Below are 18,137 nucleotides of genomic sequence, written 5' to 3' on the forward strand. Positions count from 1 at the left end.
GTTCCAAGTTCTTATTGACAACAAAGCTTATCAAGAATGATGTCATTTCTGCAGCTGTAAACTGGAGGAAGAGTGAGGGGCTGCAACTAAGAACAAATATTAGCCATACAATGTTTTCACATGACAAGTGACCATGCTGAAAATCAACAGTAGGCTAAAAACCAGATCCACGTGTGCTTAGAATGCCATGAAAGCCGCCACACAAGAAAGGGAGTTTGGGGCAGGGGGTTACAGAGAGTGTTCTAGAGTACAGAACACTTGCTTTGGAACATAAGCCAGGATTTTCAGAATCAGGATGGCAACTGAAACTTAACATCCACCTGGGCTTCTTTGGCTAAGGTCATTATTTCAGACAGTTTCACGGCCATCTTGGCAGCCTTATCCAAGTCATCGCAGGGAAGGATCTTCAGGCCGCTCTCGGCTATTAGCACTTTGGCATCCTCAACTCGGGTACCTTGGAGCCGCACAACAATCGGTATTTTCAGCTCCAGATCTTTTGCTGACATGATGATGCCATGTGCAATGACATCGCATCTCATCAGGCCCCCAAAAATGTTTACGAGGATGGCCTGGACGTTTTCATTGGAAGTGATCAGCTTAAAGGCCTCTGTGACCTGCTCCACGGTGGCACCGCCCCCGACATTGAGGTAGTTGGCCGGGGCACCACCATGAAGCTTGATGATGTCCATGGTGGCCATGGCCAGGCCGGCACCGTTCACCAGGCAGCCGATGTTTCCATCCAAAGCGATGTAGTTGAGCTCAGCATTGGCGGCCTCCCGGTCCCTCTCGTCCAGCTGCGTCCAGTCCTGCAGTTCAAAGATCTTCCGCTGGCGAAAAGCTGAATTGCTATCAAAAATTATCTTGGCATCCATACACATCACTGCCCCTGTTGAATCTTCAACCATGGGGTTAATTTCCACCAAGATGGCATCGTATTTAATAAAGAAATTGTAGATCTTAACCATATTATCAGCGGCTTCGTGAACCAGTTGAGGAGGAAACCCCATTTTCTGGGCGAGCATCAGGGCCTGCTCCTTCCTGATGCCTTCCACAATATCCACCGGTTCCTTTATGATTGCCTCAGGATTCTCGGCCGCCACATCTTCAATGCGGACACCACCCTGAGAGCTACCAATAAGCACTGGACCTTGAAATGATCGTTCCATAGTTATTGCAAAATAGTATTCTCTCCTAAGATATCTGCGCTCACAGATAAGCACTTGGTTGCATATCCGGCCCTTTTCTCCTGTCTGCTTGGTGAACAGCCTTTTCCCAATCATTTTGGAGGCGATCTCCCTGGCTTCCTCTGGAGAATAGACTATTTTCACTCCTCCTTTAAGGCCCCCTTCAAAGATGCCTTTTTCTCGGCCACTAGTCAAAACCTGGGCTTTCACGACAAGGTCATTTGTGCCTATTTCTCTTGCCACTTGGTAAGCTTCCTCGGGAGTCCTTGCAACCAACCCATATGGAACAGGGATGCCCGCTTCTTTCAACAGTTTCATTCCCAGGTATTCATGCAAGGATAAGTCCCTTAGCTGCTGCTGCAGCAATGGAACTCCTTGCGTGGTATAATATCCTCGACTTCCTCCAAGCACTTTAGCTGCAGCACTCAGGGCTACCCAGCAGCCATCTCTCCCCACCAGTTTTGCCACGCTCACTGCTCGCCTGCAGATCATAGAGCCAAGCTTTCGTTCCCTTCTCCAGCTGTTTCTCCTTCCCAGCTCTTCTCCAACAGACCTTCCAACTGTCCTTGTAAGAAACAATTCCTCAGAGTTCTTTTTCCAACTGCTCACAGGCTGCCTTCCGATTGGCCAGGACAAGGCTCCGTGACATCATCACCCAGACCAGGCAATCATACACATCCTTGTTTATACTTTCACATTCATACCTCATTTATACTCTAAGATGCTAGAAGAAGTCGCTGATAATATTGTTATTTGTGAAAGTCAAAGAAAACATATTTTCCTACTTGTGTAATTATGCTAGTTTACTATAGCACATCGCAACCTAGAGGTTATGTAGTGGAAAAGCAGGATAGGAAAAGCTCTCAATAAGGATATAGAACCCATGGAATTAATGGGTTGAATCCAGATTTAGTCATACTTTGATAAGACTCAGTGAAACCAATGGGACAAGTTAGTCATGAGTAACTTAAGTCTTAGTGATTTCAATACGCCTACTCCAAGCATGGCTAAACCTGGATCCAGCCCCATGTGTACATTTCTAGTTCGAACCATAAATTCCAACTGTAGGCAGATACTTCACCCTTATCCTCAAATGGGTCTGATTTTTTTTTAGTGTCTGAGCAGTTTTTTTCCCAAGCCTGTGTAACAGCACTGGCAACATCTGGCTGAGGCGTTCCAGGATTCCCCCCTGACGTGGCCCGTTTCCGCCCCTGATTGCCTTGCTGCAACTGTGCGAAACCTGGAGGTTTGCTTGTTTTCAGTCTTGACCCTAAAAACTTTCCCTCAAATTCTTCCCTTAAATCTTCTGAATTTAATTTAAAAAAGAGGTAACTATGGATTTCACTGGACAAGGCAGTGTTGTCATCAGCCCATGTCTTCAAGCAGTGAGAAGTTCCAGGGACCAAACGTTTGCCTGGGTTTAGTTCCCTTTGGAAGGGGATCACTGGGCCTTATTGGTGTTTTGTAACATTAGCATTTTAAAAAACAAATGTACAGGCTGAGCATAAGTGAAGGCACAACATAAAAACCTGGATCTCAGGGAGACAGCCAGCATCCACAAAATACACTAGCTGATAGAGTCCTAAACTCAGTTGTCTCTGTGCCTGTGCCTTTCTCACTCTCTTCTCTCTCTGTGCCCTGTCCTGTTCTTTTCTCTTCAGATCATTCCCCAAAATGGTCCAGTACCAATAAGCAATTGCTTATTTTTGTTCCCATGGTGACGTATCTGTTGTTTTACCTAACAAAACCATATGCCTGGCCGGGCCAGGGCAGCAGGTTTGACCAAATCTGAGCTTTTCTACAAAAGTCATTTATAGTGCGCTCATCATTCCCTACTCATGGTGGTTTATGGGTTCCTTAGACAATGTTGTGACCCTCCAGTTTTCCTTCTGTTTTTAAACGGTACTTTCAGCAAGGTTTTTTTAGACCAGAGAAAATGTGGTATTATCTGTGAAAGCGAAAGAAAATGCTTTTACCACTTGTGTAATTGTGCTATTCTACTATACCACAGTGCCACCTAGACGTTATGTAGCTGAACAACAGGAAAGGAAACACTCTTCATGCAGTGCTCGGATCTGAATTCTGTGACGACACCAAAAGTAGATACAGAGGATTAACAGCTTTGTGTAGAAAAGCTCTTTAAGCAGTCCTTCTGGCCCATCAAACCTCTCCTGTCCACCCCACCCCCATCTCATAACAAGAGCAATACATTTGGAGGGATCAGCTTGGGAACTTTTGTGACTGCCCAATGGGGATTTCTCCTGCATGTCAAATCTCAGTACACGCCAACTGTTACTCAGTCAGTATTACTATACAGAAATGTATTGGTTCAGCTGTCATAGTTTGCACTAGAAAGTGCTGCAAGGCTGACTGGAGGAAACTGCAATCTTTGAAGGAGGCAGACCAGAAATGGCCCCTGTGGGATGGCACAATTATGACCCCCCGGATGAGTCCCTCCATCCACTGCTTATCTCACTAGACATGTGGGGCGACTGATTAAGCAGGTGCTGGTCCATTTGCATATGAAGCAGGAGTTGCGGGGGGCAATTTTCACATAAGAAGGAACGTGTGGGAGGGGCGATGAAACCCACACCATAGCTAACGGTGCTTTGCTACTTTCAAGCAGTTTTCCCATTGCCCACCTCCAACACAGTTTGCTGATGACACCAAATTATTTAGGGTGGTTAAAACAAAAAGGGATTGTGAGGAGCTCCAAAAGGACCTCTCCAAGCTCAGTTAATGGGCATCCAAATGGCAAATGTGGTTCAGTGTAAGCAACTGTGAAGTGACGCATGTTGGAGCAAAACATCCCGACTTCAAGTAGAGCTTGATGGGATCTGAGCTAGCAGTGGCAGACCAGGAAAGAGATCTTGGGGTTGTGGTGGACAGCTCAATGAAGATGCCAACCCAGTGTGCAGCTGCTGTAAAAAAAGGCAAAGTCCATGTTAGGCATAATTAGGGAAGGAATTGAGAATAAAATTGCCATGTATATGAGAATAAAAATATCATACTGCCCTTATCCAAACCAGTGGTGTGACCACACTTAGAATACTGGTCACTGCACCTGTAGAGCTAGAAAAAGTGCAGAAAAAGGCAACTAAAATGATCAGGGGGCTGGAGCATCTCCCCTATAATGGAAGGTTACAACAGCTGTGATTGTTTAGCCTGGACCTTGGTCTGATCCAGCAGGGCTCTTCTCATGTTCTCATGTTCTGTTTTTAACACCGAGGGTGAGCCAGGCAGGCAGGGAGAAAACAGCTTGAACCAGTGGAAGGCAGTGGGGCGGGGTGGGCAGGGCTTCTCTCCCCACGCACTCCTTCCTGTGGGAGAAGTAGCCCCCCCCCTTTTGCTTTCTGTTGTTGTTGTTGTTGTTCAGTCGTTCAGTCGTGTCCGACTCTTCGGGACCCCACGGACCAGAGCACGCCAGGCCTTCCTGTCCTGCGCTCTCTCCCGGAGCGTGCTCAAGTTCATATTCATTGCATCCGTGATGCTATTTAGCCATCTCATCCTCTGCCGTCCCCTTCTCCTTTTGCCTTCAGTCTTTCCCAGCATCAGGGTCTTTTCCAGAGAGTTTTCTTTTCGCATTAGGTAGCCAAAATATTGGAGCTTCAGCTTCATTATCTGTCCTTCCAATGAGCAGTCAGGGTTGATTTCCTTTAGGATGGACTGATTTGACCTCTTTGCAGTCCAGGGGACTTGTAAGAGTCTTTTCCAGCACCACAGTTCGAAAGCATCAATTTTTCGGCACTCAGCCTTCCTTATAGTCCAGCTCTCACAGCCATACGTTACTACTGGGAAAACCATAGCTTTGATTAGACGGACCTTTGTCGGCAAGGTGATGTCTCTGCTTCTTACTATGCTGTCTAGGTTTGCCAGCGCTTTCCTCCCAAGGAGCAAGCGTCTTTTAATTTCATGGCTACAGTCACTGTCTTGGAGCCCAAGAAAGTAAAATCTGTCACTGCTTCCATTTCTTCCCCTTCGATATGGCAGGAAGTGATGGGGCCAGATGCCATGATCTTTGTTTTTTTAATGTTGAGTTTCAAACTAGCTTTTGCACTCTCCTCTTTCACCCTCAACAAGAGGCTCTTGAGATCCTCTTCGCTTTCTGCCATTAGGGTGGTATCGTCTGCGTATCTGAGGTTGTTGATAATTCTCCTGGCAATCTTAATTCTGACCTGTGATTCATCCAACCCAGCATTTCTCATGATGTACTCTGCATATAAGTTAAATAAGCAGGGTGACACTATACAGCCTTGTTGTACTCCTTTCCCAATTTTGAACCGATTGGTTGTTCCATGTCCGGTTCTTACTGTTGCTTCTTGACCCTCATACAGGTTTCTCAGGAGGTCCATCTTGGCAAGTACCAAATTTAGATCTTATTAGACCAATGGCGCAATCCTATGGGGATAGGTGGCTGCCTCCAAACTCAGAGGTGGCCAACTATCCAATACAGGGCGGGCAGAGCGTGGAGGGGATCTTCTCCTCCACGCTCTGGCCGCCCTGTATCTGTGGCTAGGTCAATTTTGGCTATCTAACTGGGGTGCGTTGGAGCGGAGGCCAGACAGCGCATAAGCAGCATGGCAACAGTTCTTCTGCAGTCCCCTCCCCGCCCCCAGGAATGCCCCCTTTTCGGCCACTCCACTCTGCTCTTATGGGCGTGGAGCTGGGGACATACTGCATCTCTTATGAGGGGGCCAGGAATTGGGTTTCTGGGAACCAACCTCAGAGCGCTAGCTCAGAGCTTGGTCCCCAGAAATAAAAAAATCCTATGGCCATCTAGATGCTGTCTAACAGCCATAGGATTGTGCCCTGAATTTCTTTAACCCATGTCTGTCCCTTATCATTACCTCTTAACTCTTACCTTTTGAGGATTATTTCAGTGTTTTTACGTTACAGTTATGGTTTTCATGAAATGAAAGCTGTAGAAGGTGCGGGTGTATGTTCAGCAAGTATGCATCATTTCTTGTACAATTGTCATTTTTATTTACTCAGTGCTAGCAAATGTCCTTTATTATTCAGCAAAACCCCAAATCTCCCCAACCAGGTTAAGGAAGTATCAAAATCTTGTGGCACAACAACAGTGGAGTGTACGTGTGTATAATAAACCCTGAGGGCTGAATAGCTTTCCTGTGCATCCCTCCCTCCATGTTCCTGAATTCAGGGATCAGTTCTTCATTATGTAGGCACAAAAGTACCACAATTTACATATTTTTTAAAAAAGATTGTCCCAACGTATTGGTCTGCATTCACCGCCCCCCTGACCCTCCACCCCACCCCCGAGTTGGTAAACATTGAAACCGTTACTCTTTCGGGGCAATGCAAATAAAACCCATCATTGGTACTGTGGCTGAGAGAATGGATTGTGCCAGCTCAGCAAAGTAGCCCAGTTTTGTTATACCGACTTTGCTGGAGGCGAGGTGTGCATGACATCCCTGCAGTGTAGTTGTGTTGTTCTCCAGTCTCCTGGCAGGCTGGGGATTTTTAGGGGAACACATTAGGGTGGGAGGCTACAAAGTGACTGTAGCAGCAGTGTGATTTATTAAGGACCGGAGGAAGGTGAAGGAGCCAGGGGGAACTGAGGGTTTCAGCTGTGGGTGGACAGTGTCCAGACACCAGGTCTACCCACTGAGGGACAGCAGAGGGATGAATCCAGCACACCCATTGGTCAGAGGCCAGGTCTGGACAGTGCTGGTGCCCAGGCCTCACTGCCACTTACATGACCCGATCAGGAAAGGTGCACCCATTCTCTGGCGCTAGTGATAGCTGTACACGCTTTGTCCAGCCCTGGACAAATCCCCCCCCCCACACGCACACACACATGCTGTTGAGCAGCTGGAAGCCTGTTCCCTGGAGGGGGGAAAAGGGGTCAAAAGAGCGTGCAGAGCTCCAGGGAACCATTGCAGGAGGCTCGGAAGAGGAGGAGGGCAGCCCGCAGTACAGAGCATCGCTGCAGGAGCGTCCCGGCCAGTGGAGGCCGGTGGCCCTGGTGTCAGTGGGGCACCTGGGAGAGTTCCATCCGAGTTCTGACTGGAACCCGGAGCAGATTCACGCCCCCACTGGCATTGGAGCCACCAGCCTGCACTGATCACGGCGCTGCGGCATCCTCACGGCACAGCCGCACTCGAGCAGGGCTCCGTTAAAACAGAGAACCATGAAACGTCAGCATTTGGAGCAGGAAGGAATACGGCAGGAATGGGGAATGTGTGGCCCTCCAGCAGTTGTTGGGCTACAACTCCCATCATTCCTCACCCGTGGCTCTGCTAAGTGGGGCTGATGGGAGCTGCTGTCAACAACATCCGGAATGCCACATCTTCCCTCCCACTGGGCTGTGGGATTCTGAAGTTATGATATATTGAAGGGAAGTTAATTTTTTCCTAAAGCTAAGTGTTTGTTTCCCACCCTGTTTCCTTAGCCTATCCTCCTCAGAGACTTCCATAGATTATTTACATTCTGACTGCAGACCAGTCAGTCTGACATCAATCCCTGGGAAAATCCTGGAGCAGATTATGAAGCAATCACTACGTAAGCACCTTGAAAACAATGCCGTGAAGCCAACATGGATTTGTCAAGAACAAATCCTGCCAGACGAATCTGATCTCGTTTTTGGATCAAGTCACCTCCCTTGTGGACCGTGGGAATCCTGTGGACATCATATACCTCGACTTCAGCAAAGCTTTCGACAAAGTGCCCCATGATCTCCTGATGAGCAAACTAGCTCAAAGTGGGCTAGATGAAACAACGATCCGGTGGATCCACAGTTGGCTACAGAATCGGACTCAAAGAGTGCTTCTCAATGGGACCTTCTCAAACTGGGGAGAGGTAACGAGTGGGGTACCGCAGGGCTCAGTCCTGGGCCCGGTGCTCCTCAACATTTTTATGAATGACTTGGAGGAGGAGGTGCAGGGAATGCTGATCAGATTTGCAGATGACACAACATTGGACAGCATAGATAATACCCTGGAAGACAGACACAAAATTCAAAGTGATCTTGACAGGCTGGAGCGCTGGGCAGAAAACAACAGAATGAAACTGAACAGGGATAACTGCCAAGTTCTGCACCTAGGAAAAAGAAACCAAATGCACAGTTACAAGATGGGGGATACGTGGCTCAACAACACTACAAGTGAGAATGATCTTGGAATTGTAGATCACAAGCTGAATATGAGCCAACAATGCAATGTGGCTGCAAAAAAGGCAAATGCTATTTTGGGCTGCATTAATAGAAGCATAGCTTCCAAATGCCGGGAAGTACTAGTTCCCATCTACTCAGCACTGGTTAGGCCTCATTTGGACTACTGTGTCCAGTTCTGGGCACCACGCTTTAAGAAGGATGCAGACAAACTGGAGAGGGTTCAGAGGAGGGCAACAAAGATGATCAGGAGACTGGAAACAAAGCCCTATGAGCAGAGACTGAAAGAACTGGGCATGTTTAGCCTTGAGAAGAGAAGACTGAGGGGAGATAGGATAGCACTCTTCAAGTCCTTGAAAGGTGGTCACAGAGAGGAAGGCCAGCATCTCTTCTCGATCCTCCCAGAGTGCAGGACACGGAATAATGGGCTCAAGTTACAGGAAGCCAGATTCCGGCTGAACATCAGGAAAAACGTCCTGACTGTGAGAGCAATACGACAATGGCACCAATTCACTAGGGAGGTGGTGGGCTCTCCCACACTGGAGGCCTTCAAGGTGAAGGTGGGATGCTTCATGCCCTGTCAGGGATGCTTTGACTTGGATACTTGCACTGAAGAGGGGGTTGGAATTGATAGTCTTATAGGCCCCTTCCAACCCTCCTATTCTATGATTCTAAGATTTTAAGACTACAACTCCCAGCAACCTCAGCTGGCATGGGAATTGCTCAGGGATGATGGGAGTTGAAACCCCAAACATCTGCAAAGCACCTGGTTGGGGAAGACTGCACACAAGGTACCGTACCGTAAACAGCCACACACTAACACCCAATGTGGTGTAGTGTTTAGAATGTCGGACTAGGGCTTTGGAGACCTGGGTTCAAATCCCCTTCAGCCATGCATCTCCCTGGATATGTTTGGGCCAGCAGCCATTCTCTCTCAGCCTAGCCTACCTCACCGGGTTGTTGTGAGGATAAAATGGGAGAGGGTGCTACAACATACACCGCCTGAACCCCTTGGAGGAGAGGCAGGATTTAAATAAGCAGAGGGGGCACAGTCCATCTGGACGCTCTCCTCCTGTGCAAGCCTCGGTGACACGGAGGACGTCAGCTACACAAGAGTGCCGCCGTGTCCTGCGCAGCACATGCTCAGGCAGATGAAGCTTCCGCAGAACTGCCCTGCGTGGGTCAGAGCTGCCCGTCTCCCAGTCTGCCACCTTCTAATGGCGTCCCGGGAACTCTCGAGCTTTCACTAAGGGACTCCAGAGCATCGGGACTTCGTGTCAGGACGAGGTGGTCCTGGGTGCAAGTGAACGGCGTCTCCCCTGCTAAGCTTGCACACACACAGTGCGCATCCCCCAGGAAAACTCATCTCCACCACCTCCCGCCCCACATGCTGCAGACAGGAGCAGAGCTTTCAGGGCGGGGGAGCTGGGGGTGTCTAGTCTAGCTTGAGCTCCCTCCTCTGCAGCGCCAAGGTGTCTTCTTCTCATGCCCAAGGTCTGAGGCGGGTTAGTTTTAAAAACATTCCCTCTGCCACTGGGTAGAAAAGCTGTGGCAGAGCAGGGGCCCCTATCCGCTGGAGGATTTAGAACAGCCCCCAGGGCTGCCACCTCGTCCCAGGGCTCTTCAAAGCATCCGTCCCCCCCCATCCATGTCGCAACAGCACAGCAGGAAGGAGCGGGATGGAGAGGTCATCTGAATCTTGACCCCAGCTGGGCCAAAGGAAGTAAGGTGGGTGGCTACTAGGAGGAGGGCTTTTTCTGCTGTGGCACCCCGGCTCTGGAATGAGCTCCCTAGCGAGGTTCGCCTGGCGCCTACCTTGTACTCCTTTTGGCGCCAGGTGAAGACCTTTTTATTTTCCCAGGCATTTTAGCATTTTAGATTTCTAAACTTTTAGCTTTGCTGTTTTAAATCTGTATTTTAAACTCCTGCACTGCTGCTAGGTTTTGTTGTGGTTGTATTGTTATATTGTGGTTTTAATGTTCTATATATTTTAAATTGTTTTATTGCGTGCTGTTTGGTTTTAATTTTTGTGAACCGCCCAGAGAGCTTCGGCTATTGGGCGGTATAGAAATGAAATAAATAATAATAATAATGATAATGATAATGATGATGGTGATGCCAGGGCTTGGCTGGGCCGCACAGCAGGGAATGTTAGCAGAGGGCCCACGTCAGCAGTCCAGGCTTCCGAGCAGCCCCCTCATTTGCAAGCCCCTTGGATATTGTGAAAAGACACGTATCAAGCCGGACAGGTAGCAAACGTTAACTAATGTGGAGATTTCTTTCAGGGGGCAAGAACTCGCGCGGTGCCTTACACGCATCTTAAGCAGCTTTAATATTCACAACGTGAAACGCTAACAATGCAGTCCATGCCTGTCTACTCGGAAGTAAGGCACGCTGTGTCCAGCGGGTGCGCGCGTGCCACCCAGGCCTGCCAGGGCAGAAGCCGACACGGCATCGTTCTTCGCCGACGTTCACGCGGGGGCCTCGGCGCGCCACCAAGGACAGGTCGGCAGGTCCCTGCCCCGAGGAGCTCCGGTCTGAGACGTGGGGAGGGGGGGAGGCAGCGGGGCCGACTGGGGAGGGCCGGGGCTGACCCCGGGCGCGCCCGTAGGCTCCGCCGCAGGAGGGGGCCGCGCTTGTGCCGGGGGCTCCGCGCCTCGCGGGCAGCGGCGGACGGAGGGCGGAGTTCCCCGAGGGAGCCCGAGCGCGGCCCGGGGCGGCGGAGGAGCCCGGCCGCGGGGGGGGGCAGGAGGACAGAGAGGCGCGGCGGGACAAGGCCGCATTTCCCGGGCCTCCCCGCCGAGACCGCACGAGGCCCGCCCGCCGGGGAGGGGCCAGGCGCCGCCGGAGCCCCGCAGACCCCCCGCCCTTTGCAGCGGCTCCTCTCCGACAGGCCGAGGGGCACCGGCGGCCCCACAGCGCCCCGCCCCGCGCCGGCTCGGGGCCCGCGTCTCTCCGCCTCCTCCGGCCGGCGGCGGCAGCAGCGCCGGCGGAGCGGCCAGGGCGGAGGCCGCGGCGCTTGGGGCAGGTGCGGCCCGCGCCCTGAGCGAGCTGCGGGTGGCCGCCTCCCCTGCCGCCGGCGGTGCCCGGATCGCGGCCGCAGAGGCCCCGCGCACGGTGAGGCGGGCCGCCCCGCGGCACCCGCGGCGAATGAACGCGCGCGCCGCGGGACTGCGGGGGGCCCGGGCGGGGGGCGGCTTCCAGGCGCGCCCGCTTTCCCTCAGCGGAGCGTCTGCGCCGAGGAAAACGGCAGCGGCAGCCGTGGGCAGAGGCAGGAGGCTCCGGCGTGGGGCCGCCCCCCCTGGCCCGCCCCCCGAATCCCGCGGACGCGCCAGGCCCGCAGGGTGGGAGCTCCGCGCGGGGACGCGGAGGGGAGCGCTGCCGGCCCCCGCGCGCCGAGAGAGACTCCCCTTCCCCCCCCTCGCGCGCGGCCGCTTGTAAGAATGAGCGGCCTCGCCCGCGGACTCCGCTCCTCTCCGGAGCGCGGCCCCTGGGGCGGAGGAGGGGGAGACGGCCGGCGCCAGCAGCGGGGCCCCGGTCCCCCGGGGAGAGACCCTGCTTGGTGCCTCTTCCTGCTCAGCGCAGCGCCTCCCAGTTCCGTGATGCAAAGTAATGGCACACTGAATTTCTGTTAGGGACGCCAGAACAGAACTGTGCTCCTAAAATACGCTATAAAACATTTCAGAAAGTATTCCCTTCCCCAATTCTTTTCAGCAGGAAGCATTCTTTGCCCCTTTGACATGGGGATAGATTTAAAGGGGGAAAATAATTCTATATTATTATTCAACAGCAGCATTTAATGTAGAAGCATTACATTGGCCCAGACTATTGTGCAAAGACTAATTAAGGTTCTGGCTCATCACCCACTGGCTGAAGTTCTTTTTGATGTCTTCTTCTGACCAACTGTCTCTGTCTCCTCTTCCTGCCTTTTAAACATATCTTCTGTCTCTGCTGTAAGAAATAAGATTCATATATAAAACTAGATAGTGCTCTTAAATCAGAACGAGACATCACAAACTACTACAGGACACTGTTGTAGCAATTCAATAACCATGTTCAAATATTTGTTGATTCAGATAGCTCCGAGCGTAAAACACACTCTTCATGCATACCAAGTGGGAGGCATGTGTTTATTTACCCTGCTGCAGAATATGGACATATTCAATGCTCAGCCCCTCTTCAGTACTTTCCTCTGTGCTGTCTCTGCTACAATGAGGTTCTTGGACTCTTCTCACAACAATCCATGAGAGCCACACTGCAGATATGGAAACTGCTGTCATACATGCTCAAACAGCACATGTGACAAATACAATATGCTAGTCTAATAATCACAGACACAATGACAATATTCCAGTTACCATCAGAGTTTTATTTGGAAGAAATAGAGTTTCAACTTCAACCTCTTCTTGACAATACATAAGTTTATCAAGAATGGCTTCATGTTTGCAGCTTTAAACATCTTTGCAGCTGTAAGACAGGCTGCAGCTGAAGATAAATATTAGTTTTTATCTAAATAAAATACAGTACTTTTACATGAAGAGTGACCATGCTGAAAATCAACTGTAAGCTAAAAACCAGACACACGTGCGCTTATGAAGAAATAAAAGCTTCCATGCAAAATGGGGGTGAAGGAGAAGGTAGAATGAATTCTAGGAAACAGAACCCAGTGGGTGTTTGGGGAACACAAGGCAGGCTCTGCTTATTCATGCTTGCAGCTGAAACTTGACATCCAGATGGGCCTGCCTAGCTAAGGTCATTATTTCAGAGAGAGTCACGGCCATTTTGGCAGCCTTATCCAAGTCATCACAGGGAAGGATCTTCAGGCCGCTCTCAGCTATTAATGCCCGGGCATCCTCCACTTGTGTCCCTTGGAGCCGCACAACAATCGGTATCTTTAGCTCCAGCTCTGTTGCTGCCAGAATGATTCCCTGGGCAATAACATCGCATCGCATGATGCCCCCAAAAATATTCACCAGGACAGACTGGACCCGTTCATCCGACGTAATCAGCTTAAAGGCCTCCTTGACTTGTTCCGCCGAGGCGCCACCTCCCACGTCTAGGAAGTTGGCCGGGGCGCCTCCGTGAAGCTTGATGATATCCATGGTGGCCATGGCCAGGCCGGCGCCGTTCACCAGGCAGCCGATGCTCCCGTCTAGCCCCACGTAGCTGAGCTCTGCCTTGGCGGCCTCCCTGTCCCTCACGTCCTCCTGGGTCCAGTCCTGCAGTTCAAAGATCTGCTTCTGGCGAAAAGCCGAGTTGCTATCAAAGTTTATCTTGGCGTCCACACACATCACTTTCCCTGTGGCATCTTCAACCATAGGGTTAATTTCTATCATGAGGGCATCATATTTAATAAAGAGGTTGTAGAGCTTAACCATATTATCAGCAGCTTCATCTACCACCTTAGCAGGAAATCCCATTTTCTGGGCGAGCATCAGGGCCTGCTCCTTCCTGATGCCTTCCACAATATCCACCGGCTCCTTCATGATTGCTTCAGGGTCCTCGGCCGCCACCTCTTCAATATTGACACCACCCTGAGCACTGCCAATAAGCACAGGACCCTGAAATGCTCTTTCCATGGCTATTGCAAAATAGTATTCTCTTCTTGGATATCTGCGCTCACAGATAAGTACTTGGTTGCATATCCGGCCCTTTTCTCCTGTCTGCTTGGTGAACAGCCTTTTCCCAATCATTCTGGAGGCGATCTCCCTGGCTTCCTCGGGAGAAGACACTATTTTCACTCCTCCTTTGAGGCCCCCTTCAAAGGTGCCTTTTCCCCGCCCACCAGCTAAAACCTGGGCCTTGACTACCAGGTCCTCTGACCCAATCTCCTTTGCTGCTTTGTAAGCTTCTTCTGGCGTCTTTGCTACCAACCCATTTGGAATGGAGATGCCAGCTTCTTTCAGCAGTTTCATGCTCAGGTATTCATGCAGTGAGAAGTTCCTTTGTTGCAGCACTTGAAGCCTGTGGCTATGAACGAGTCCCGGGCTGCCCCCAAGCACCCTGGCCGCAATGTGCAGGGCTACTGGGCATCCGCCTCTCCCCATCAGATCCGCCATTCTCGCCGCCCAGCAGCAGATCATAGCGCCGGGCTTCCGGTCCCTTCTTGACGCTGACTCCTTCCCAGCCCTTCTCCAACAGGCCTTCCAACTGCCCTTTGGGAAAAGATTCCCCAAGGTTCCTTCTTCCTTCTCCAACTGTTTGCAGCCTGACTCCCATTGGCCAGGGCAAAGATTCCACGACATCATCGCCAGGCAAGGCATGGAAGAGGCGCAGCCTGGCCCATGTCTCCGGGGCCTGGATAGTCTCCCTTGTGGGAGAGGGAACCCCCGTCTCCTGGGGCGGGCTGGCCTCGTCACAGGGCACTTCAGTCTGTGCCCCAAAGAGGCACCAGGCGGGCTTGAGGTGGCGGCCAACGGAACCAAGTGCCACCAGCCCAGAGAGAGTCTCTTGGCAGCGTGGGAAGGATCAGGCAAGACCCCTCCACGGGCTCTCCTGGAACTCTGACCCAGCCAGCTCTCCCCCTTCTGCTTCCCACCATGCATTCCTAGGGTCCCGAGGGGTGGGGTCAGGGGAAGGAGGGCTCCTTCCCGCCCCGCTGTCTGCCCCCCAATGAGGCTGTGTCAAGGCAGTCTTTTCCTGGCCTGCCAAAGGAGCAGCAGAACCGTCAAGAGAGGCGGGGAGGGGGGGAGCCCAGCTCAGTCAGTGTTGCTGGAGGGATGGAGCCCCCGTCTCCGACCCCCCTTTTTACACACTCTGTGAAGTTTTTATTAGAGGAGCCCCTCAGAGTTAACATTGCAATGACAAACGGGATAGAAGTGACTCCATAAGTTACTTAATCAATGGAAAACAGCAGCTTTTCCACTTTAAGAGACGGCCAGGGTCTGGCGGGTCGCAAGGGGACATGAGAGCTGAAGGCACTGTGGGCAGGAAGGCCAGCGGGAGTGGGGGGGCAGCAAGACCCAGCTCTGCTGCTGCAGACCAAGGGCCGAGTGAGACACGTGCAGGGACCTTCTTGACGTCTTTGCCTGTTCCCACAGAAGGGAAGCGAAAAGCAAGGGAGAAAGGGGAAGATCTATCCAACTGAATGCAGAGTTCCAGAGAATAGCAAGGAGAGACAAGAAGGCCTTCTTAAATGAACAATGCAAAGAAATCGAGGAAAACAACGGAATGGGAAAGACGAGATCTTTTCAAGAAAATCGGATATCTCAAGGGAACATTTTGTGCAAAGACGGGCATGATCAAGGACAAAGAAGGCAGGGACCTCACAGAAGCAGATGAGATTAAGAAGAGGTAGAAAGAATACACAGAACTATACAGGAAAGATCTGAATGTCCCTGATAGCCATGATAGTGCAGTCACTGAACTTGAGCCGGATATCCTCGAGAGTGAAGTCAAGTGGGCCTTAGGAAGCATTGCTAACAACAAAGCTAGCGGAGATGACAGTATTTCAGCTGAGCTATTCAAATTCCTAAAAGATGATGCTGTTAAAGTGCTGCATTCAATATGCCAACACATTTGGAACACTCAACAGTGGCCACAAGACTGGAAAAGGTCAGTTTACATTCCAATTCCAAAGAAGGGCAACGCCTGAGTGTTCAAACTACCGCACAATTGCGCTCATTTCACATGCCAGCAAGGTGATGCTCAAAATCCTACAAGCTAGGCTTCAGCAGCATGTGAACCGAGAACTACCAGAAGTACAAGCTGGGTTTCGAAGAGGCAGAGGAGCTAGAGATCAAATTGCCAACATTCGCTGGATCATGGAGAAAGCAAGAGAATTCCAGAAAAACGTCTATTTCTGCTTCATTGACTACGCTAAAGCCTTTGATTGTGTGGATCACAACAAACTGTGGCAAAGTCTTAAAGTGATGGGAACAGACCACCTTACCTGTCTCCTGAGAAACCTGTACGAGGGTCAAGAAGCAACAGTAAGAACCATACATGGAACAACTGAGTGGTTCAAAATTGGGAAAGGAGTACGACAAGGCTGCATATTGTCACCCTGCTTATTTAACTTATATGCAGAGTACATCATGAGAAACGCCGGGTTGGATGAATCACAAGTCGGAATTAAGATTGCTGGGAGAATTATCAACAACCTCAGATACGCAGACGATACCACCCTAATGGCAGAAAGCGAAGAGGATCTAAAGAGCCTCTTGTTGACGGTGAAAGAGCAATATGACGATAACATATTGCTGTTAGAGCAATATGACGATGGAACCAGTTGTCTAGGGTGGTGGTGGGCTCTCCCACACTGGAGGCGTTCAAGACGAGGCTGGACAGCCATCTGCCAGGGAGGCTCTGACTTGGATTCCTGCATTGAGCAGGGGGTAGGGATGGCAGAGAATTCCGCCACGGATCTTGGGGAGGCCGAATGCCAGTGCATTTGGCCCCCCGAAATCTGTGGCGGAACGGCCTGCCGCCCCCCCCCCCCCACGGATCCCTCCGGGACGAGACTTACCTGGGGCAGATCTTCTGGGTGGTGGTGGCTCCGGCGGCTGCTGCGGCAGCTGGTCTTCCGACCGGCTGCCGCCGCCATTTACAGTTTGTTTTTTACACACACGTGATAGGCTACGTAAGTTTTTACGCAGCCTAAAACGACTGGGTAAAAAAAAAAAAAAAAGGCGTACGCAAATGGCGGCGGCTATGGCCGCCGCCATCCTTATTTTGGGCCATCTTAGTCTACGTAAATATTTACGTAGATTAAGACATCAAAAATAAGGAACGCAAATGGCGGCACTCGTAGCCATTGCCATTTGCGTATGCAGGTTTGTTTGTTTTTTCCCCAGAGCCCTCTGCGGCCGGAAATCCGGCTGCAGACGGCTCTAGCCTGGCTGGGCCTGGCCGGCTGCTCCGCAGAGCTGCCACGGAGCACATCCAGCCGCGGAAGATTCCGGGGGGGAGGAACGGAGCGCCTCCCCCCCGTCCAGGATTCCGGGGTGAGGGACGGAACGCCTCCCCCCCCATAAACATAATCCACGAACAGGTAAGTGATTTTCGTACATCCCTAGCAGGGGGTTGGACTCGATGGCCTCGTAGGCCCCTTCCAACCCTACTATTCCATAATTCTATGATTCTATACCCCCGGGCTAAAGAAGACTCAATACCACCCAGACAAAATGGCTTCAACAACAACACCCAGATTTTGTTCAGTTTGAGATCCTTTTCACAAAATGTACCTTTTCCTTCTTCATTGCAAGCCCCATCTTAACGGAATGAAACTTCTATGCACCTTTGTGGTGGCACAGCTCTTGGTTCCATCTCAGAGAAATGTGCTGTTCCTGTGGAGTATGCACCACCCTCATTCTGTGAAGCACGTAATAGTTGAAGTAAACTGGTGCCATTTATTATTCAGCCCCTCTAGTCTATGGGGAGGCACCCACTGGCAGGCATGGCCCTGAAGCCCCCTCCCCACCCCTGCCTTCCCATCTTCCTTCCCAACCAAACCGCCCAGGCTGACCTTCACAGACCTAAATGGCTATACGTTCGCATTTTTAAAAAGCCAAAATCTTATTAGGATGCTGCTGGATCCGATGGCAGCTTCTATGCTCGCACAACCATGCATCTCACACTCAGAGCACACGTGGGTGCTGTGGGACTCCCCTGGAGCGCGTGGCCTGCCTTGTTAATAGCACCTGGATCTCTCCGATCTGCAGTCAGCTTCTGGGGGCGCATCTGTGCTCTGCTTCTGGCCTGCACCACCCCCGGGGGAGGGGGAATCACTGGGCTGCCTGGCAGAAGGGGCTGGGCTTTTGGCCCTTTCTCCCGCCAGCAGATGGTACCGACAGTTCAGCCGTGCCGCAACCAGGCCTGTGGCT

The 18,137-nt window shown here is 51.3% G+C and overlaps 2 pseudogenes across 1 annotated transcript; both read right to left on the bottom strand.

The window, feature by feature from the left end:
- Positions 1–290: 290 nt before the first annotated feature.
- LOC146345392 (succinate--CoA ligase [ADP-forming] subunit beta, mitochondrial pseudogene) lies at positions 291–1,676 on the bottom strand (annotated as a pseudogene).
- A 10,427-nt stretch (positions 1,677–12,103) lies between these two features.
- Positions 12,104–17,006, bottom strand: LOC146345393 (succinate--CoA ligase [ADP-forming] subunit beta, mitochondrial pseudogene; annotated as a pseudogene). Its single transcript, XR_014792488.1, has one exon. The product of XR_014792488.1 is annotated as a succinate--CoA ligase [ADP-forming] subunit beta, mitochondrial pseudogene (transcript).
- Between the last annotated feature and the right edge of the window lie 1,131 nt (positions 17,007–18,137).

Source organism: Heloderma suspectum, chromosome 5 (assembly GCF_057233095.1).
Source record: "Heloderma suspectum isolate Gila_16-S chromosome 5, 16-S_ref, whole genome shotgun sequence".
In the NCBI taxonomy this organism is placed as follows: domain Eukaryota; kingdom Metazoa; phylum Chordata; class Lepidosauria; order Squamata; family Helodermatidae; genus Heloderma; species Heloderma suspectum.